Consider the following 23,911-nt stretch of genomic DNA (forward strand, 5'->3'; position numbering starts at 1 on the left):
GAATCCTTTCCAGTATAAAGCAAAGTGATGGTCTCTAGATGACAGGTAGCAATGCAAACTCTCCTCCATTCACCTGTCTCCCTTCCCTGGCTAGGCAAACTGTCCCACACTATTTCGTGTAACTTGAATGAATGGTGATTGCAAGGAGAAAGTCTATCTGAGGGTTAAGGGCACAAACCCCCTAAATCAGGTGGATTTCTTTTTCTGCTGACTTTTGTTCCCTTTGAGTGTGCTGATTTTCAAGCTTTTCTGCATAGCCCAGAGGGCTGATTGCATTTGAGATTCTTGTGTGATCGTGTGAGTCCAGGAGCTGGTGTTTTAAGAAAGACAACAAATATTGTGTGAGTCATGAGAGCTGGAGCATGGTGTTGTCTTAAATCTCTTCCAAGTGAAATCGATATAAATTTCCATATGAACAGAGATAAGCCACTGCTAAGAGCTTTGTGGGGTGTACAAGATACTGGATTATGCATCTTGTTTCATAAAGCATTGTCATTTATGGGGTAAGTAAATTCTGGTCGTGGTCTGGTCTTGATAATGCTAAATTTCTACAGTTCGTCTTTCCCTCAATCACAGGAAGGATTCCCATGGAGCAAAATCAAAGGCCATAAAGAATGTAAAGGTCTATATGTCAAAACCCTCCACCATCCATTCAAAAGAGGTTGAAGCTACTATCTCCATCCGCAGGTGTGCTCCAGGGGAGAGTTAAATGCTGTATCTCTTATTTTATCCTGAGTATGTCCAGCTTCAGCTATCTCAGCCTCAATTTGGAGCACTTTACAGAGGCTTGGCCTATTTATAAGTCCCTCAAGTTCAGACCACAAAGATGAAAAGACCTAAACATGCCAGTCACTTTGAAATATTAGGCCAATTTATATAGTCAGCAGCTTAACAATAAAACGAAGGAGTGTTTGCTCACTTTGTTTCTCTTCTTGCTGAATTCTATTTTTACTTGACTGACTTAAAAATAATTCCATCATCCCTGCGCATTTTATTCATTCTGTGTCCTTAACCATGTTCTCTAGCTTTTTCTCACTCTTAGATAGCAGGCTGATGATGTGACCTGCATATTTGACATAACATCAATGAAGAAATAACGAATTGAGACCTTTTTTGGTGATAAAGCCCATTTTTTAGTATGGACAATTGGAATGTGTTGGCTCTGATTGCTACATCAGGTGATAGCAGGTGCTTTGTCATCTCTAACTTTTATTTTCAGTAACATTCTCTTCTGCCTTACGGGATCGTTTGTCTTCTGTTGGTAAATTCCCATCTGCACCCAGAATGAGTTTTCAGTGCTGTATCGATGGATGGATATAGTCAGTCTCTGTCCATTTAGTCTTCATCTATGTCGGCTCCCATGGTTTTTTGTGTCACAAATTAAAGAAGGGGTCTGTTTACAGAAATGCCTCTGTTGTCATTTTTATGCATGTCAATTTATCAATATTTTTTTGCTTCTAGACTGATGCTATGTTTGCAGAAAGAGAAAGCATTTTCATCAGAATAAGGAAGGTGTTCATAAGTAATCTCTGGATTTCTAGAGAGTTGTGAGACCAAATTGACCATGTTAGTCTATTTTAAGTACTTTAAGAAAGAAAATATTAGTAAGAACATTTAGATGCAAAATCAGTTGGATTTCCCTGAAAGTCAGAAGTCAATATTTTAAAGTTTCTTAATTAAAATGATGTACCATCATTAGGTCTGATTTTTCAGGCATAAAAGCAAACCTGATAAGCTTCTTGGATACTTTTGGTCCTTCAGTCCAAATCCATATAGCTACTTGCAGTAGGATATAGCTTTTCATGATACTGAGCTCACTGTGAGGAGCTCGAAATTGGTGGTTACCCATGTCTTTTCATTCCTTTTCAGTGAAAAAGAGCCCATACGAGTATCTAGCAGGGAACAGCCTTTGTGCACTCAAATGGCTGTGCAAGGATGCAAGTGCTGGAGGATTTCTGGCACAGCTCCCAGGGTTGCGCACGATTACATAGCTGTCTGTTGTGGAGACTGAGTGATCCCTGCCTGATGGTGGGGTTGTTCCAGTCCTGCTAAATTTTGCCCATGTAACCTTTTCCAATTTAGCTTTCACTTTAAAGGCACTGCATGGCCAGGCTGAAATGCAAGAGGGGAATATGACCAAAGAAAAACACATAATCTACATAATGGTAAAGCACAGTAGTTTCACTTTTAGTCTAAAGCGCATGCCACAAGCAAATGTCATTTCTGTGTATCACAGGCAGATTTCCCTTTTGCTCAGTTTTATCACTTGGAAAAGTTTGCTTTCCTTTAGCCTTTTAAATGTCGTGTTTTAACAGCGTTACTGTAGACAGCGCTACTACTCGCAGAACTTTAGAGCTGCGTGTTTATATACCTCTTATCTCTGCCGCAAGTCCAGACCCTAGATCCACAGGCTAATTTCAGCCACTGTCAGGACTAATTCCTCACAACATTTTCAAGTGCTTTTGTTTTAAGGTGGGTAAGTATCCTCCATGAACTATGCTCCCCTAATACCATTCATTTCCATGCAATTCCTGTTTGCAAGGGTCCAATCCATGCTACCACTCCCATTCGCCTACCTTTCTAACATATGAAACTTTGAAGTTATTTTTTTCTAATCATTTGATAGTAAACCATGGAAAGAGTAATTTCTTCCCTCTGCTATCTAGTTACTAGCTCTCTAGTAACTACTAAGTGCTGTGATATTAAGTGACTGTTCTTTAGGATGTTTAATTATCCCCCAAAAGGCCCCAAAGTGCTACTAATGGATCCTCTGGCTCACAACACACGTTACTATTAGCCCCCTTTGCTTCTGGTTCTTATTCCAGTAGTGTCAGAAAATGGCACAGGTCCTGCAAACAGAGGAATTTTTTGCAACACGATCTCAGCTCACTTCTGTTCCCAATCCAGAAGATTTTTGTAGTTCACTGATCTCGAGTCATTCTAAATAGGTCCCTTCTGGGGCTTGCTTAGTGCGATGAAACCGCGGGTGCCTTCCATTCTCTTGTGTCATGGGGAATTGGGTTATTGTTTCAAAGCCATTCCCCCTGTGGCTGTTTTAGGTACCTTGACTATTTATCCCAGTCCTTACACACATTGCCACCCTGCCTCCCTCTGCAAGGAGGGACCAAATCCCTGCCAGTGACACGCTGGTGATAAAGACTTCTCTCCTTGGAGTAGCCCAGTCTCTTGGACAGGTGTGCCCTTTGGCCTCATTGAGAAATACAGAGAAAAGTCTGATTTAAATGACAGCAGAACGCTGTCAGGAAAAGCCAGCCATGAAGACCAAGTACCTTTTCTGAACGACCTTGGCAAAGACGGTCAGTTGTCTCGAAGCTGTTTAATTTTTATTTCATTTTTACGTCTGTATGGATTTTAATTGCTGTAGCTTGAAACACATCTATTCTGAATCCTGGTTACACAGTGTGTCTGGTGAAAAATGGGGATGATAACTTCCCAGGGAACGGCCAGCGTTTCAGACCAACTGCTCTGTTAACGTCTTGGCTGCCAGATGTATTTCAGAGCTGCACTGCTGCTTTTTATAAGCCGTGGAATACAGTTTGTAAGAGCAATCATCTTCCCAAATTGGTCATTACCAAAGTTAATGACCTGTTTATTAGAACATCAACCTTGGCTTTGCCTCATGCTGTTAATTAACAAATCTGTCATTAACTGCTGGTAGCCCTGAATTTGTGCATGTGTGTGTATGGGGGGAAGAGGACAGGGATGCTTCATTAGGTATGGCATATTTAAGGTGGTATCCCTGCATATTGGTAAGACCCCATTCTTACACGGTTGTCACAGGCTGCACCATTTACATGTTGTCCGTGAATTTGTCTAATCCCTTCTGGGACCTGCTTTGTTTTCTGTTTTAATCAGATTCTGTACCAGTTTCTGCAGGTGCTCCCTAGTTCTCATATACTGATATATTCTTAATGAATGGCAGCTTTGCACTGGTTTTATCCACGCCGTAGCTGTGATTTGTGATCATCGTGCATTGGAAAGTGCACTCAGAGGGACAAAGGGCTAACCTCAGAGCAAAGAAATTGTTTATGATCAAAAATTCTCACTGCAATAAAATTGTCTGTTTTGCAAAAGGTACCCACAACTAATTAGCTATTTGTTATTTTCAAGAAAAATGCAATCTATAATAGCTAGGTCTGGCATAACATCTGTCTCCTTAGAGAGGTTTTGAAAACCATAATTCAGGTGAGAATTACAGGTTTTATCCGCCTTTGTTGAGATAAATGTATTTTGCCACTCCTCTCAGCCTCTAGTGCTAATTACACTGTCATAAAATGCCCTGGATTAATGAGGTTTCAAAACACATACACCCGTTTCAGGCCTTTCCTTGGTTCTGCCATGAGCTATTCCTCCTCTCTGCAAATGAGTCCTGTTTGTATCACTGTGCAGGTGGAGATCCCAGTTGAGAGTGACTTAAATATCAAGAGGCCCTTTGGGTAATGCTCAGCATGAACAGATACAAGAACAAAGCTGTTCAAAGGCATTTACAGTCCAAGGGCAACCTTCCGTGAGGTGAATGAGTTGGTCTCATGACCATTTGCCCAACAGGGAGATGTCCCTAGCCCAGCTCCTATCCATGCATTTCTCTACCTGTCTTGGTATCCATCGCGCATGGCACTGATCCAGTTCACCTCACTGCCTCACCATAAAAATAGCTGTATTTTCCACTGCTTGGTTTTACTAAGCAGCACTGACTTGAGGAGAGTCTAGCAAGCATCCAGCCTAGGTGGAGAGGATGGGGCAAGTGTGGGTGGGCACATGGCACAGGAACTACAAATGGAGGTGAAGGGGGACCTAGTGGTGTTCATGGTGAAGCACTGAGGTAGCTTGATCCAGCCTGTAGCAGAGCTTCCACTAACAGTGAACTCTCAGATGAAATAATGAACTCAGAAAAAATAGCTTCTTGGGCAGATACTAATTTTTAAATCTGAGGGGAATCTTTTTAACAGAGCTACTTATGTATTGCAGAGTTGGTTTTCTGTACACACTAAGGCAGTTTGGTACCTAAATTCCTCTCAATTCACATGAAAACTAAGTGCCCCTGAGTACAATTAAAAATCCCCACCTTAGAGCTGTGTTGGCTGAGGGTGCAGATAACCTTTTCAAGGTCACTAAGAAAGGCAGGAGCTAAACCTTCCGCAGTGCTGCTCTGAGTAGGGCATCCCACCACTCTGGCATGGCTAAAGGAAGGTGACACAGGGGTTACCACACAGGTTGCTGCTATTTACAGACTCTTGCTGTAAGGATTATCAGCACCTGAAGCATAATGTTTTCTACAGACAATCACTGAGCAGTCCTTTTCCTTCATTACGTGTTTTCACCTTGTGTGCTGGATTAGCCAGGAGTTAAACTGTTTGCAAATAGCAGCTTTCTCAAGCTAGTCCTCTCCCAGGTTCTGCAGACTCCCCTTTTCTTATTTTTCCTGGGGGATTTGCTGTTTTAAAATAATTTGTCTATATTTCATCAGTGGACAAACAAGGGAGAAGAGGAATGGACTGTTGAGACCAGGGTCTTTCATCCTACATGGACAGATATAAGGCAAAATAAAATGTAACACTCAGACAAAACATTGATCCCAGAGCTCACTCAGCTGGCAAAAGACAAGCTTTGCTCTCCATCAACTCAGGTCCAGTTTTAGTTCACATCTAGAAAAGCAGAATAAATGGGGTATTTCAGAACAGGTGCTTCAAAGCTATTTTTACCTTTGATATGTACCACTGAAAAAAACATCATCTAAATAAAAAAAAGAACAAAATAAGAAATACCCTATTCACCAAGTCATCAAGGAAGGAATATAATGAAAGACTCAAATCTTGGAAGGCAAGCCCAGTTTTAGGGTAAAAAATTTAAAATCACATTTTTTTTGTGACTTTGGTTGGCAGATGTTGTAGCAAGCGTGAACTCAGAAGTACTTTGTAGGCTCCAGGCTGCTCTACCACCTAATCAGAGCCCCCAGTCCCCTTGGAGCTCTAGTGTGATACCTCATATAAACAACTAAATTAGAGAAGCCATCACAACAACCTGCAGCTTTGACTGGCTGCTGGTGCCTTCATATAAATTGGAGGAATATAAATGGCAAGTAAGCAAATGATTCTTCCATTTGTGGCAAAAATCCTACCCTTCACATTCAGCGTTTGATGTGTTGATTATAATCAGGCTGCATACTGAACGCACTCAGAGCAAGGAGGGGGGGCAGAATGGAGCTGGAAGCATCGTGTTTTCAGTAAATAATTTCTTTAAAACAGCAGTCTCCTTACCAGCTAAAGACCTTCTCATCTTAAGTGCATCTGGCATTGTCAACAAATCCTGTGTCTTTTCACTTGATTGATCATGGACTTTAAAGAAGTGGTTATTTCCCTGATAAATGAGATATCATATGCGTTCATCTATTACAGAACCGCTGTAGATAATTAATCACTGCCAAAAGCTTATTACAGCTCTTAAGGGTATGTGTGAATATTCTCTAAGTTAACACTAAGTTAAAAACTCCAGGTGGAAGGTTAATAGTACTTTTAAAATCGAAGTGACATTGCAGAATAGGTCAGCCACTGCCTTTTAGATTTGGTACTTGCACCACAGGGTCTCTCATGAGACCCCTTGCATGGTAATGACGGGCCAAGATCGCACCCGGTGGGAAGCGGAGCAGTTGTGCTGAAATCTAGGGAACTATCTCTGCTGGAGATCCAAAGCTCTGTGGGTACTGCCAGCTGAGAAAGTGCTCTGCTTTGTCAATGCAAAGCATAACCCAAGGCTAAAAGCAGATCACAAAGTGTTTCAAACACACACGGGATCCCATGGGCAAACTGCTGCTGGATCTCAGCAGTCAACAGTACGAGTGATCATTTTATGCCTCCCTTCGCCCCTCCTAGCAGTCAATGAGAGTGGACCTGCTCGACAGTGATGATAAATGTTCACTTTAGGAGAGGTGATTGTCACTCTACTAGTTTGCTAGCCCAAGCCTATGTGTCTGCATTGTTTTCTTTCAAAGTGTTGTCTTTAAAAGCAGAAGCATAAGATCAACTTTGGCTTGCTGAGCGGTTGGGAAAGATTCTCATGAAATTTTTTATTTCTGCCAGCAATGGCCACATCAGATAGGCTGAAATCTCTCACCTGCATGTGTGCAGCTCCCTGGGAAGTCACGGACCTCACACCTCGCTAACTGATGCCGTTCATCTTGATATATTACTTCCTACTGAATCTATCTCTCTTTCAAAGCCTTTGGGAAAAAGTGCAGATAAATGGTGAAAGATTTGTTTTCTTTACCCTCATAGTTCACTCATTGGTTTGTACAAATACCTGTGGGGTGTCTTGAGTCAGGTTAGGCTCTGTTCACCCAGAAAACAGTTTTGGAGGGACCAGTAGAAATGACCAAACATGTTTCCTAAGAGATTTTTTTCATAATCAACTTAGAGGCTTCACTTGCAGGGTCTGTTCAAGATGTGGTAGTAATAACTGCAATAGAAAAAGAAGTTACAACATAAAATATTCAGGAAAGCATTCTAGGAGAATAATTTTCAAAAAGAAAGACTCTTGTTTTGCCTGCTTCTCTGGACTTCTGAGTAGGATTAGCACAGTATTTGTAGATAGCAACTCTTTCTGGAGGGTAACAGTTTTGTAGGGGACATTTATTTTCAGCAGTGTATTCCTGACCTGTAACAAAGATGAAAACCATCTAATTCTGAAACTAGGGTGTTCAAGTTTTTGATTTGGGATTGTCTCAGCAGAAGGAATAAAAAGGTCCCACCTTGGAGGAAAAAAGCAATGACACCCCCCAATCTGTTCAAAAAAGACTGTTGTAACTTATGGGTTTAGGTATAGGAAAAGTAGGTGGTTGAAGAGGGCAGAAGGTTATGGAAACAACAAGATGGTGACATTGGTACAAACAGGACATTTGAGATAAGTTTTCCTTTAAATTACCAGAGGATTTTTACTTCTAGTTTTCTCTGTCAACTGTAGTACTCCTTCCACTAGTGAAATATGGAAGAACTCTGGTAGGGACTTCAGGTTGTATCTGCTTCTCAGGAGAGCCCAGTATAGGCAATTCAGACCTTGATCAAGTGAAGGATCTCAGCTCCTCTTTAATTTGACATTAATGAATAATCACATCTTCAAACAAGAGTGGTTTGCTGAAGTCCGCCCTGCAAGATGGTCTTAGAGTGCCAAACGTCCTTTCTTGACCTTGCTAAAAAATTCAGACACATATGTTTTCATAGAGAGCCTGTTCATAGAGCAGAGGGGGCACCTGGAAATCATAAGAGAAAAAATAAAATTTGAGTTTCACTGCAGATGAAGCCAGAGGAGCAATGCGCAGAGCTACAAGGAAGAAGAAACAATGCAGGCAGCTCTGCTGGATGATGATGTACTGAAAGGCTCTAAGACTTGGATTTTTCTGAAGGCTGCGAAGTGATATGAACCCATACACTTAAAAGGAGCTGCCTTTCAAACACAAAACAAAAACAAGCCAGCCCTGTGAAAGGAAGGAATAAAAGCAGTTTGATGTATTCTGATGGTGAAATTAGAAAGCAGACATATATAAAAGCCAATGAGCAAACTGTGCAAGTCAAGAAATATGATGTGTCCTGTATTCTTTTAATAGTTTATTACTTAGCAGATTACACAATATTTGACACTGATGCTTGAAAAGCCTCTTGCTATTTAACAGTACTCTGCAATAAAATGCTATAATCTGTTAGTGCACCACACTGCCACTATAACCCAGAATTTGTAGGGGAATATTTCTCTTCCCTTCAGTCTGTCTGTCATTTTGCTTAAAGAAAGAGCAGCAACTGCGACTTCTCTCCATCTTCTTTTCCCTGATTACATGCCCCCAGCTCTGATTGCTGCTCCCTGAGAGCTTTCCTCCTGCCTGTTTTTTCCTTGTAGTTAGTCTTTCCCAGTGTTGCTCAGAGACTGCAGAGAGGATGGCAAGAACACACAGAAAATTGCAGCAGAGGCAGTAAGGCAGCAGTAGGTGGAGGGAAAGTTACTATTTTCCACAGTCAGGGAAAGAGACTGTGCTGCAGCAGAGGATGGAGGGCTTTATAGGCAGGGGGAAAGGCTTTTCTGTATGGGATTAGGGGTTCAGCTGAAGGGTGCCAAGGGGAAGCAATGTTACTGCAAACAACAGGCTGGAAAGATGATCCCTTGACAGCATTTGGAGTTGGCAGCAGGGATACAGAATAGCTCCATCAAAAGGTGAACTCACTAGGCAGACAGGAGAGGCCAGATCTTAGAAATGTTACCTAGTAAATGTCCAAGATCTGGGTGTGGCTTAGGCTGAGGAGAAGGCCTCATTAAATAACAAGAGTGAAATGAAGATAAACAGTTTAGTGTCCTTTGCTAAATACGTGGTTGCAGAACTGATGGGAAACCTGGAGCAGTACACTTGTTTTTCCACCATAGCAGTGCTGTAAGCAATCCCTGACAACGCATTTCTTTAATATTTCTCTCCTTCAATAGTTATAGCAGTAGCTGTTGGAATTAATCATGATTAATTTAATTATAGGTATAAAACAGGTCTTTTTCAAAGTGAATTATAGTTTCCTTCAATAGTATGTGGTGGTTAAACGCTAGTAATTAAGGGTTTGAATGAGGGCTTGACAGTGCATTTTCCCATAATTGAAATTCCACTGCAAACCCCATAGTGTTTGCAATCCAGCACACAGCCATAAGCTTTCACTGTTTTTTTAGTGGCAATATATATATAAAGGTAGGTTACCATGAAGGGCTGCCTTTTACCAAACTACTGCTGAATACCTAAGATGTCTAATAATTCATTTAATGTGTTTATCTGTGTAGTCCAGTCTTAACAGGGCAGGTAGGGTGATGATGGTGCTGTGGGTTTGAAACTCAAGTGTCAGTCCCATTTGTGTGCGAAGGGGAGAGGATTTGTGTTTAGCCCAAAGTCTCCAGCTCTGACCCTCCAAGGGGGAAGAGCCTCTTGAAGGCTGCAGGGAGGACTTTTGTTAGAGAACACAGCTCTTTCACAGAAGGTACGTTTGTGGATTGTGCACTTTTGAGAGCTCAATGCCAGTAACATGGTCTCAGGCATACCTTCAGAGCAGGAGCAGTGAGCAGCTTCAGGGTGAGAGCTTCTGCCCAGCCAGGCTACTCCGTCACTTTGACCTGGCTGCACGGTGACTTTAATGAAGTGCTAGCTAGTTAATACCACTGAAAAAAAAATATGCTGTAGTCAATCTCTAGCACTCCCTGTGGTTTCCATGTGGAGAAATACTATTGTTGGAATGGCTTTAAACAGAAATAATTGGGGGTGTTGATTGACAGCCGGCTGAACATGAGCCAGCAGTGTGCCCAGGTGGCCAAGAAGGCCAATGGCATCCTGGCCTGTATCAGAAATAGCGTGGCCAGCAGGGACAGGGAAGTGATCTTACCCCTGTACTCGGCACTGGTGAGGCCACACCTTGATTCCTGTGTTCAGTTTTGGGCCCCTCACTACAAAAAGGACATTGAATTACTCGAGCGTGTCCAGAGAAGGGCAACGAAGCTGGTGAAGGGTCTGGAGCACAGGTCTTATGAGGAGCAGCTGAGGGAACTGGGATTGTTTATTCTGGAGAAGAGGAGGCTGAGGGGAGACCTCATCACCCTCTACAACTACCTGAAAGGAGGTTGCAGAGAGCTGGGGATGAGTCTCTTTAACCAAGTAATAAGCAATAGGACAAGAGGTAAAGGCTTCAAGTTGCACCAGGGAAGGTTTAGACTGGATATTAGGAAGCATTTCTTTACAGAACGGGTTGTTAGGCGTTGGAATGGGCTGCCCAGGGAGGTGGTGGAGTCCCCATCCCTGGAGGTGTTTAAGAGTAGGGTCGACTTAGCACTGAGGGATATGGTGTAGTTGGGAACTGTTAATGTTGGGTTGATGGTTGGACTGGATGATCTTCAGGGTCTTTTCCAACCTAGATAATTCTGTGATTCTGTGATTCTGTGAATTTGTCCTGTGCTGTGATAATTCAAAAGCACAAACTCACCTCACCACATGGTGACGGGGAAGTGCCAAAGGCTGGTGGTTGCAGGCAGTGTCTGCTTCTAAGGAATACCTGTCCTGGGACTGGCTGTAGGTACGTCCAGACATCTGGGTGAGTTTCTGTGGCTTTTAAATCCAACGGGAAAATAAGCAGGTTAACCAGCTGTTTAAGGAGCCATTAGTTTGCTCGGTGTGAAGTTACATACAATTTCCGTGTGTCTCCTGTTGCAGGTTCAAGGGTAACCCTCCATGCTAGATTCAGGCTCCATTCACAGTAAAATTTGGCACAGGGTGCAACAAGGAGAAAAAGGCCATTTCTGGGCTTGCAACAGGAGCTGGGTGTTAGTGGGAGCTTCATGCCCAGCAGGGAATGGCTGGGGGCTTTTGTCTCTCCTGCTTCCATGCAACACCTGGATAAACACACCACAGCTCCATAATCCACAAAACTAGAGAGGTTTACGCACTACACTCTGTTGGCTTTGTACCAGGTCAAGCAATCTGTTGTGTAAAAATATACATCCACTTCCTGCTATGGGCTAAAATGACACCACCGGAAATGAGTGGACAAGGAGGAGGGATGCAGTTCAGCTCAACACAAAGGTGATATCACCTAGGTATGAACCCAAAGGTGTTGCACGACCATGGAGGAGTCATCAAATGCCGGTCCCTTCTCATGCCTTCTCCAGGCTTTCCGCTCAGTCACAGAGGGAGGAAAAGTTTTCACATTGAATTTGCAGTCTTTTGTCAGGTTGTCACAACCTTAACATTATTTAAATGTAATTTTTTAGTCTATGAATTTGAATTATCCATGGATTCGATTCATTACCAACACATGCCTAGTAGCCAGTTTCTAAATTATGTTGCTGCTGACTTGAATTATTATAAATAAGACTGTGCCAAATGTCAATTGATTATTCAGGAGTAATCAATAGAGAGAGAGAAAAGACAGCTTTGGTTGACTAACAGCAAATGATTTTTATTCCACAGTCCTGGAATTTAGAGTAAGGCGGTAAGTCAGGCTGCACGCCAGTCCCCCAGCAAACAGATGTAAAAGAAAAGTGATGCTGGCTTCCTTACACATGAGAACCAGCAAGTCTGCAGTTAGCGCTCTGCCAGTGGGACCACAAGCACAATTGTCCCTGGAAAAGGCTTGCAAATAGTAAACCTCCAGATTTTGTCGCTGACTTGCTCTTAGACTAGTTTTTTTCTCCACACGTGGGAGCTCCATCTGAGTCCTCTCTCTGCGGTGTTGTGGTTGTCATGCTGGTGTGGCGGGTCGGTGGTGGCCAGCTGCTGGGTGCCTGACTGGCTGCTCACTCAATCCCCTCCCCAACATGATGGGGGGGAAATGTGAAGAAAAAGCTCGTGTGTTGAGATAAAGACAGGGAGATTGCTTACCAGTTACTGTCACTGGCAAAACAGTCTTGACTTGGGAAAAATTAAACTTATGTTTTCCCAGAGGTGCCACCACCTTGACTGAAGGCCTCAGGAAAAAAAGGCAAGAAGTATATTAGCATAATTCAAAGAGAAGCTTTGCTATCAGACTGCTCTTCTTTGCAAAAGGCATTCCCCCTGCCCACAGACAAGAGGCTTGAAACCTGTCCTTTTGTTACACTTCTCAGCACAAAAATCTGAATCCAAAGGGGAAAGCAAATAGGTATGTACTTTGTGTGATTTGGAGGAAGACTGCATTAGTTGAGCCTTTTTCTACTTGCATGCAGTTGCCAAAGGGAACATGTACCCGTGTCCCAGGTGCCCCAGGTCACAGTTCTGTGTCTAGGTGTAGAGATGCATTTGCCAGTGCTTGAAACAAAGACACAGAGGGTTTATACTTTTATACTCAAGGACTGTACTAGGTTTATACTCAAGGACTGAGACCTGGAAGCAGGTTTCATTCTGCTCCTGGAGGTACATGGAGTTGCCTCCAGCACAGGCATTCATGGGTGAAAGTATTTTAAACTGCAATGTCAAAATTCACCAGAGATACCTGTTAGGACCCTCAGAAATGCTTGAGGTAATAACAGGACAGATTAAAGAGCATAGTCCTACAAGTTGCTGTCTAGTAGAGCTGTGCTGAGCTCAGTAGCCCTCCTTGGTCATGCAGCACAGTGAAAAGAGCAGCAATCCTGTCCCAGAGACATAGCCAGCCCCTGAATCTGCCTACAGCTGAATTTCCAGGCTTATTTCTAACAAACAAATTAAACCACAACGAGTAGAATTCATCCTTCCTGTAACTTCATGAATTTTATTACAATCACAGAGGAAAAACCTGTTATTGCTGTGACAGATCTACAGTCTTGCCAGCTCTCACACTCTCATGGTATTTGCTGCTTTTCTGAAAGCCTGCTGGAGTCCTGCAACTGCAGGGTTCCCTGTAATTGCAGAGGAATTCAGCACACAACGTAAGCAAATAAATAAAATACATGTTTCTAGTTACTGTGGCGGCAAAGGAAAGCTTTAAAAATATGAACCTAAAAGGCAAATTTAAGAGAATCCTTGATGGACTCTTAAATAAAGCAGATATTCAGTCAGGGTAGTTTTTGGGTTGTTTGGGTTTTTTGTTTGTTTGTTTGTTTGTTTTTTTTAAAAAAAGCCTCTCTACTGGGAAAAGACTAGAGGTTTTTTAGCTGTTTAACAGGGAAACATGAAAATCATGGTCTGAAGAAGCACTGCCTGGCCTGAGGTTTTAACACTTGTCTCAAATCATATCACTGCCATGTAGTCACAGTCAAAAAACTAAGCTTTGTGTTTTTTACCTTGGGGAGAGGTTTAGAAATTTTCAGCCTAGATTAGCTTTGGGTTTCCAGGTGCGATGGTGTCAGTAAGGGCTGTAAAATCACAGCTGCAGGTGTCAGAGGTTCTGGAGCAGTCAGCCCCAGCTGTGTAATGCAGGGATCCTTTGCACCTGGGGGAGAGGGAGCTGTGGCGCTGGGACTGCAGCTGTGAGGAGTTGGGAGGAAAGGATATTGGATGAGTGCTTTGGCTGTACGGGGATGACTTGGAAGTTCTTGGAGCTCCTTGAAGTGAAGCAGGTATGTGCTTCTTGGGGGTGTATACCACTTGCTGGCTGTGCTAGAAAGGAATTTATTATTGTTTGTTAGCTAGAAATACTGTGTTTGATATGAAATAGGGCAGCAGCAACTGCTATAGCAGCCTGTCTTGCCTTTGCTTTGCGGCGGAGCATTTGAGCGTGGCCCTGCAGATAAGTCTGGAGCTGGGTCTCAGTGCCATGAGAGCTGGCCATGGTGTGTGGGGTACATGGAAATGCTGAGCTGGGATGGGAGTGAGGAGTTTGCTGAGCTTTTGCGGAGTTGTTTTTCCTTCTGTACCTACAGTCCCTGTGCAGTGGGGGTGTAGAGCTATTGGTTTCCTGTGTCTTGAGTGTCATCTTTACCCAGGAGATCTAGGTGGGTAGACCCCTCCTCTTTTCTGGCAGCTGTGTGCCACTGTAGCTTTAGCTTTTACCCCAAAGCACACACACAAAAAATTTGGCATCCAGAGCAAACCTGTGGTGTGTGGCATGTCATGGTTGGGCTGAAACTTCATCAGAAAAATGCTGGTGTTCTTGGTGCCAGGCTGATCTGGGCCACCCCCTGACCATGGTCACCTTTGGGTTGTCATGAACTTTTGGATTTTTGGTAGTGGGGTTTTTTGCGTAATGATCAGATAATGATGTTCTAGTAACTTTGATTGCAGAGTCCTGTGCAAATGCTAATGCACTTGTTAATAGTTAGCCTGACACTAAGCCGTTATACGTGCAACCATCCCACAGCAGTGAGATATTTGTATTGGTGAAATCAGACTGGATGGAGGGAGGTTTGGTTTCTTTATGTGCTGCTGTTAATTAGGCATGTGGAGAATGGTAAACATCCTTGGGAAAAGACTGACTGCTACTCTATGTCTTTGGGTGACTGACAGGGCATTTCCTGAGTGACTGTGGATTTGCTTTTGGATGTGTCATAGGCACTTAACCCAGTGCAGCTCTTGTTCATGCCTCAGGGGGCCAACTGATGCTGAAAATGACTCTTTGCACTTTTGTAGTAAGCATTGGGGAAAAGATGATGGTGCAACTTTTCTTGTGGCTGCTCTCTGAACTCTCACTGCTGTAGTTCGGAACTCAGGGCTAAGGATGGTGTTGTGTCTATGGTACATGAAGTTTATGGCCAGTTCCTCATACTTGACCACTAGTGAAGAACATGCCTGGCAAAAAAATGCTAGGGGAGTGCTTTTGAACAAGGCGAGGGTACTTGTACTTTGTGCTCCTGTAGGTGCTTAACCACAGATTTGAAGTGATGAAAAAAAGCTCCTCTTAGCATTTAAATAAATACATAGGCTGGGATGTTTAATAAGGAAAATTCTTGCAGATGTCAAGAATGGCAGCCAACCACTGCAGAGAGCTGCAGGTTCCTCCAGGTTAACTGCACGTGCAAGTATCAGTATTTCAGCTGCTAGAATCTATTGCCTTTAGTTCTTTTTTGCCTATGAAGTTCTAACTAAAAAGGAAAGAATAATGTTCCAGTATCTGTGTGGTCAAATGATTAACCCCTTCTTATCTGGGTTACTCTGCATGTAAAGTGCTTATGTGACAGGTGAATAGGATGTGCTTTCAGACTGACTGCCAACAAATTTCTTGTGCTAGACATCCAAACGCCACCGAAATGACAAAATGTTCCAGAAGTGTCATACTTATGCGTACATGTGCTACAAAGGCTGCTAATATCGGAACAGTTCAATCTGTGAAATATGTTGGCATAGGAATGCTTAGCATCTTTTTAAGAGACTCATTTCTATCGTGCTGTGTGTCGCTCAGAAACTTTCTAAGCACTAGATAGTTTTTAAAAAACAAGAGTTAATTGCTTGGCTTGAAAAGTAGTGGAATAACTCAAGAGAACTAGGCTTTTAAATGTGACATAAATCAATGGGAGCCCTAACTTGGAATTTTCTGCAAGCAAGAAGCAATCAATGCACTTGGAAGGGTTGTCTTCAAAAAGCACCTTACTTCAAACTCTTAGAACAGCATCCATGACAAAACTAGTGTTTGGGGTTTTTTTTAATTTTATTTTTGTCTTGCTCTATCTACCATGCTTTCACTGAAGGTCTGTGGTGTGGATGTTTTCAGAATGGCGACCTAGTGATTATTCTGTTTTGATGCTGTGTGTTGTGGAGGGTGGGTTTAAATCATCTAATGCTTACCAAATTAACTCTGGCTTTCAGGGGAGAAAACTGCAGGCCTTTGTTCTGTGTTTGCCAGTGCTGCAGTATAAGGCATGGTTTCATTTCACATGGATTAGCTGGCTGGTAATATGGTACTGGAGCCTTCTTCAAGCAGGGTACAAGGGCTTCCCAGCCAGTCCCCGGATGCCCCACCACTAGCAATGTAAGTCTCTGAAGTACAGTCCAGCCAGAGCATGAGGTAGGTGACTTGGGGCAAATCTTCCCCAAATAGTTGAATATTAACTGGCCTTTGTGCTGCCAAGTAGTGCTGCTCCCCAAGCTGTGCAGCTGACAGTGGCTGTTGCTGCTTGGGTCAGGCTGCTGCCGAGTAGGAGGGCAGGTAGGGTTGACCTGAACATGTTTGCCCCAGAATAATGCAGGATGGGCTCCTCTCTTGCAGATGCTGTGTAAGGAATTGTTTGGTAATACAGTGATTTCATTGAGTGGCTCATGGAGGGAAGTATTTTGAGATGTATCGGTACAATTTGACCGACATCATAAATCTTATTGCATCTTCATGGCTGCTTGGAGAAGTCTGCGGTGATTGAGGCCTCCAAAGGCATCCAGTTCTGTGCCAAATCTTACAGGGAGGCCACAAAATACTTTTTTTCTGCCTATTCTCCTTTCTAGTCACAAGGTGATAGCTTTTACCCTTTGAGGCACCTTGATGCTGTAGGGGAGCACTGTGTGTATGCAAGGTTGGTAAAACCCCAGTTTCTGTGCTTATGTGCAGATAGGCTAAATGCTTTCTCCAAGGAACTGAAGCTCTTCAAGTCCAGGACCAGGATGCTTTTTTCCCCTTTTGCTTGGTTTGTAGTAAATGCAGGGAGCACTGGCAATCCAAGCACCCATTCTCTGCTTTGAGCTGCACAGGCAAATCCTAGATGGATGAGATAAAATTAAATATGTGCCATTGTGGCTGGACAGTAGCAATGGTGAATTTAGCACGTTATCCTTCCTGTGCAGTCTGATGATGTTTACATGTAGTCATTACCCATATTGGGGAGCTGGACTGCTCAGCATTACTGCAATTTGTAAATGGCTTCATTTAGATGTCACCAATGAACTAATTTATGGAAGCTGTAATTAGTGATGATGGGACTGCAGGTGGAAAGCAGTAAGTGGTGACATTACTTAGTGACTTCATGAGGGATTTTGAGTGTCCAGCAGCTGGCTGCTGCATGTAAGGGAAGAATGACAGCAAATGAGGGAAAACAAAACAAAAACCCAAACAACAAGAAAACCCCCCAAAAAATCGAAATACATCTGGGAAGACGGATGGAAAATGAAAATCTTCTGAGCAATGGATAACCTGATTTTAGGTGGCTTTTTTTCAAGCAGAGGGTCATGATGTAGTCATGCACATCCTGTCACAAATGTACTGAGTCAAATAACTTCCCACTGATGTCCATATTTGTTATTCCTTTGAGGATACCAGTTGATCTTTGGGAAAGTGGGCTCTGTGAAAAGGTGTGTGCCCTAAGCACGGCTTGCCAGACTAATCTAAAATGTCCCAGTGGATATGGCCTGGCCTGAGCACCCCTAATAAAGAAATTATGTGCATGAACAAGGGATGGAGATTAGCCCGGCTTTAAAAGCAGGGCTTAAAATGTTTGCTTGCTCCACAGATTGTAGTTTCCATTCCCCCAGGTGCCTAGCCCCTCGTACTTGTAGTTCTGTATACTGTGGCCGGTTTCATTGCTGGGTGATGCTCCCTGGGAAAGTACAGGAAGATGCTCAGCTACGATGAAAAATGGGTGGGGGCGAAGAAGTACACTGCTGTGTTAGCTGATCTTCACTGGAGGATGTATTCAAAGGGATGTATTTACTTGCACGTGGGTGCCAAGTTATATCTCTGCAGAGACATCATATCATGGTTGTTGCACAGTTCCTCTTACAAGCTGTTGGATCTGGTCCTTGTTTGTGCTGCTGCACAATGAGGGGAAAACCCAAAGAAAGGAACAAAATAGAGCATGAATTGCAACCATTGGCTGCCAGTGGGGAGCTTTTTCAGCTTTCTAAGGTTGTGTAAACTGATTTTCTGCCTTGTGAGTTGAGGTTCCTGTGACCTCCATAGAAATATGTAAGAAATAGCTCTGTGCAGTGAGATAAGCCAACCTAAGGGCATGAGATGGAAACTGCCCAAAGGCAGTGTTCTGGGCTGCTCGTGTGAGTTTACTCATGCAACAGGCATAAGGAGCCATGTGGTGAGTGCCAAGACTGTGTACACAGGAGTGACGGGAAGAGGCAGTCTATAAAAAGACTATTTTGCAGTTGCTGTGATTTTTATTTATTTTATTTTTCTGGGGTATCTCATTCTAGTGGCCTCTAATGAACTCTTGCAATAGTCACAGTGGGGGGAGATGTGACAGTTCAAATAAATGATCACTAATAACATGCTCTTTACACTAAGTGAAATAAAAGGAGTACCTGAAGGAGACTAAGAGAAGTATCTTGAGGGGGTTTGAGGCAGAGGTGGTTTTTTACATGAAGGCCATCCACCATAAACCATCCATGGCAAGCAACTGTTGGCCAGTTTCATAAGCTGTATTTTTGCTGTGCAAAGGGAAGGTATTGCAACACAAGTCTGTGATGGGGAACTTGCACAGGACAGGCCTGATGGAGGGAGGGAACCAAGCACAACAAGTATTCTTTTATCCAGGAGGATGGGACTACCTTAACTGCAAAGGTCTGCTTTCTGGAGATACGTTCTCCTCCTTGGGTCCATACTGTTTGGCATTGCTGGTGACTTGCTATGCCGGCTGGAGTCAATAGCTCTCCTGTGCTTACTGCATTCTTGACCCCAATTAGCAGGGTGGTACATCTGTGGGTTGGGCTGTGTTACATCACTCTTCTGGCATAATGTGGCTGAAAAAGCAGAACACACACCTTGAGGTATTTTTATTGCAGCTCCAAAGTTTGAGAAGTGCATCTGTAGCCTCCCAACTGCTGAGTTGGGCTGGAGAAAGGGGATTCCTAACCCGGCCCTGCAGTTGCATGCTTGGTAACTTTCCCTTTTCTTGCATGTTAAATCAGCAATTTTCTTCATAATGCTCCATTCCCTGGACTCCTGTGGTTAAGACTGAAATTGCTTTCCTGTTCAATTAAAGAAATACCTTTTAAGTAAAAATGGTAGAAAGAATGGAATGAAGTAACTATATCAGTCTTTTCAGGTTAATTAGGAGAAATTTTTTTGAGCTACCCCCAACGTTTAAAATCACGTGAATATGGGAAACTATTTCAGCATCTCTTTTGTCCTAATTGCAGAGTGAAAAATAATTAAGTATTTTTCAATTAAATATTGAAATGCAACTCTCTGATTCTTTAAATTGAGTTTCATACTTAATTTTCCTACACAAGTATGAAATGTCATGTCTTTGATCAGGTAAAATTAAATCAGCATCTGTCCAAAATGCTACTTTATCATACAAGTCAAACAAAGAAAACACATTTTGTTTCAGATTTTCCTGTGCAAAAGTCTTTCTACTTGTATTCTGCAGAAATAATTAAATAACTTTAAGATAAGTCCTCGACCAGTTCTGTTAGTACCTGTGATTCAAGGCTAGTCATGGGACTTTTAACATTTTAAAATGACCCAAAACCTGATTTAAATTGTGAAAATCATGCTTAACAAGGAGTTGATATGATTTAATCATGTGTTGGCTAATAACAAATCAGTATTTGTGCTGCCTAGGTTGTCTGAGAGCTGCAAATTGTTAAAAATGCTTGGAGTGGCCACACAATGGAGCAAACCCCGACGCGCTAACCAAAGGAGCAATGCTGATCTCTTGCAAAAACCTGTCCTTGGAGGAAAGCGAGCAGCAGTGGCGGTTTGCAAGCTGGCATTGCCATGTCTGCATCCTGTCAGAGAGCGAGAGAGAGCCCAGCACAGGCATAATCAGTTTAGTATTCCCCTTGGGTTGTTATAAACAAAATCAATATGTACTAATGACTGCAGCAATAAATTTCATCATGCTTCATATGGTAACGTTCTGCACTTACCCAGTTGTTGGCTTGACAGAGAGCAATAGAATTTACCCTTTTAAAGTTGTAAATTACTATGAAAATGCTGAGCCTCACGGTAAAATACATTCATGGATGATTTTAAGCTTAGGAAATATTGGTAATACTTTCACTAAGCATACTATTAAAATAAATAAATAGTATTTATTGCTTGGTTTCCCAGCTGCAGCTGGGTGAAGAAACATGGCATGCATGTTTATCATGCTACTTGTGGTTTCATAATGTTTATCTAAAATTGATTCTCAAAGAAGCCATCTGAGCAGCTTATTTTTTCACATATCTGTCCAAAAAAAACCTTCCTCCAGAACAGATTTCTAGCAAGTAAAATCTTGATTATTTAGTGCTCTTTAGTTTTTATTTAGAAATTTCCTCTTGCCTTTTATTTTGGTATGCTGGTGGATAAACATTTGGAAGTTGGATTAAATGTTTCAGCCCCGAATGAAACATTTGAGACATTTTGCTCATATTATATTACAAACTTCAACACTCAACACTTTTTTCTGAATAGAAATGGAATGCTGAAATTACAGGAGTCTCCCACAAAGTAGAAATACAGATATATTTTTTTTTTTCTACATCTGCTAACAAATCTTTTTCCTCTCTTAAACTTTGAAGCCTATAAGGAGACAGAAAATCCAAGTGCTTTGAATTATACACTTCTTATTGAAGTCCATCCACCTGAGATAACCCCCAAGAGTCAGTTTTGGATAGCCCTGAGTTATATTGCAGTCACTTTTACAAACTTCACTGAGCCATGCACACTGTTGGCCCTTGAAAGGCACTCTTAGCCACAGGTGTATATAATGGCTCTGGAAAGGATCTAGATAAAGCACAGGAGAAAAAAAAATAGATAATTGCTGTTTTTCAATATTGAAAAATTTTTCAAAAGCATCACTGGCTGTAATCTGGTTGCCTCTGTATAGACAAGTAGTATTGTTTAAGAAGCCTGGTGCTATCTGAGCCATCCTTGTGGAGGGGCAGATCCATCTGAATGATCCCCTGCAACAGGATCAGCTCGAGGCCTGGCATCAGTTTTAGAAGCTTATCTAAAATTCAGTCATTACGCTCCTAACACAACTTGGAGAGAGTTGTCTGTGTGTGAATAATCTGGGTTTTCTGTGCTTGAGGGCGAATGAGGTCTACTCCCCAAGTCTGCTTCTCCACAATAAAAATTTCTCATTGATCTGGAAATAAAGCAAACTGCTAGAAGCCACAGTCCGAGTGTGTATTATAGCTGAGAATAAATCAAACCTGCCATAGCATTGGCAAAGACCAAACCTGCCCTGCTGACTCGAATTCTGTGCAGTATGGCAGCACAGCATTTGGTCAAAGAAGGCGAAATCAAGCGCGGATTAATTCTCTGGCAGCTGCATCTTTGGGGGGAAGTCCTGTCTTGTGGTGCTTCACAGCCAGCTGTGTGCTAGAGTTTGGCTCTGTAGAGCCAAGCTTATGCTACCCAGATGCAGGAGGTTTGCTGTTGTAGGGGCATCGTTTCTGTATTTCCTCGCCACGTGTGAATAAAAGGAGATATGAGTCTGTTACCTTATGCTGCATTGCCACTGTCCCATACTGTGAGGACCTCTGTGGTGCTCAGCAGTGAATCTTTTGGATTTGAGTCCATCCATCCTAGAGAAGAGCAGTCATGAAGTTGCAGTAGAGCAGAGCTAGCAGCATCTCATTTAAAGGGCTACTTATTGTGAACACTGCAAACAGCTGAAGGCTGACATCTGGGTTGCAATACATTGCTCTGAGTTTCCTCAAGTTAAGTTCACTGCTGTAGAGAAGAGCAAATATGTAGACATAAAAAGTTTAAGTCCATTTTGTCTTATAGTGTCCTGGTTCTGAAATTATTCCTAACTTAGGGGTTGTACTGTGCTCCAGTATCCCAGAAGGGCAGTAGTTCATCAGTACCACTCATTCTGCCTGCCTCTTCCTTATTTCTTTTGTGGGCTGTACACATGGTACTGCTTGAGAGGTGCTGCTATCTCTGTCCTATTTCCAGGTACTAACTAGTGGCATTTCTGGGAAGGCTGTGGGATTTTTCCCCTAATATATGCATTGCTGCATTAGGCAGCAGGTGCTGTATCAGATAGCAGATCTGTATTCTCCAAGATGATCTCAATAGTTTTCAGAGAGAACAAGTTCATGTGCCCATTTACACAAAAGCTTTTCTTTCCTTTCTGGGTTGTTTCAACCTAAAATGAACAATGTTTGCAATCGAAAGAGCTACATTTGCAGAGGGAGAAAAAAAGCACGCCAAAATCACTGCTATCCTGAAAGGAAACATTACAGTGGTCCTCCACCATACACTTGTCTTAATGGTGAATCTCTCCAATGCTGCAGCTCCTGAGCTTGGGAACATAAGGGCAGAAAGGGTGCAATGTACACAACTGGACAAACATCAGATTTGCAAAGATCCAGTATCTGCTCTGACCCTTTGCCCCTATCTGGGGCTGCACTGCTTTGCTCTTGGGACTGGTTGAGGGGACTAGGGCAAAGAGGCACTTGTGCCTGCCCTTGCCATAGCTTGCCCTGCCATGCCTTCCTGAAGATGTGAGCTCGGCCTCAAATGAGCCTCAGGGAGGCAAATGGGCAGCATGAGTGCAGCTGCCTTCTGCTTAGGGCAGTCTGCTTCTCCCCTAAATATGTTTCCTGCTTCCATCACTGGACTGCTGAGCCCCTGTTGGCAAATGAGCCTAAACGTGCTATTAATGATGGACTGGGGCTTTTCCTGGGCTAGAGATGGAGGTTTGTCATTTTTTGGGGGGGACAGAGGCATTCTCAGTGCTGTGATTTACACTGCATAATATGTGCTGACATCTCAGCACTGCCCTTGAGCTGAGCTTTGCTGTTCCAATGGATCACATGTAGCAGGATGGTGACTTTTTAGAGCTCTGTAGGGAAGCTGTCCATTTTCCATGCAAGCTGAGGCTCAGGCATGAATAGTCAAATATTGCTCGGCGTGGTGGCAGAGAAGCATCTCTTGCCAGATCGCAATGGCTGTCTGGGTCAGACTGGTGCAGCCAGGCTCCTCAGGGTGCTTGGGCAGAGCATGAAGCTCCTCCATGTCTGCTGGTCTGTAGCTGAGGGATTTCCTGAACTACAGGTAGCATCTCTGTCTTTCCTAACCTGAAAAAGGTTTTTCTTCACTTAATTTCTCAAATTCCCAGAAAATTTTTGGCATCCGTAGTATCCTACGGCTCAGCTGCACAGCTCAACCACACATCTTGTGAAGAAGTACCTCTTTTGGTCTGCTCTTGAACTTAATGGCTTTTTTACTTCATTTGATGGGCTTGAGCTTTTACATCAGAAAAGTCTGGGCCATCATTCCCTACACCCTTCTTCACGCTGCTCATTTTATAGACCTCTACCATGTTGTATATTCCAGGCTGGAGCTCTATTCTTTTTAAGTTCCTCTCTACATAGAAGCCACTTCACTCCTTTAACCATTTTTGCAGCCTTTCTTTATACCTTGTCTAGATCTACTGTAGTTTTTTGGCATGTGAGACAAGTTCTGCGTGTGCCGTGGATTTGCATGGTAATACCAGGATGTTTCCTCTTTCATTCTCTGGCACTATCAAACTTGGAGGACTGTGGGATTAAATAAAATGGTGCTTCAGGGTGTTAACAGGCTAGCCCCATCCCCAGGCTGTAACTTTTGCTGTCCTCCAC

The sequence above is a fragment of the Strix uralensis genome, chromosome 4 (assembly GCF_047716275.1).
Source record: "Strix uralensis isolate ZFMK-TIS-50842 chromosome 4, bStrUra1, whole genome shotgun sequence".
Taxonomy (NCBI): Eukaryota; Metazoa; Chordata; class Aves; order Strigiformes; family Strigidae; genus Strix; species Strix uralensis.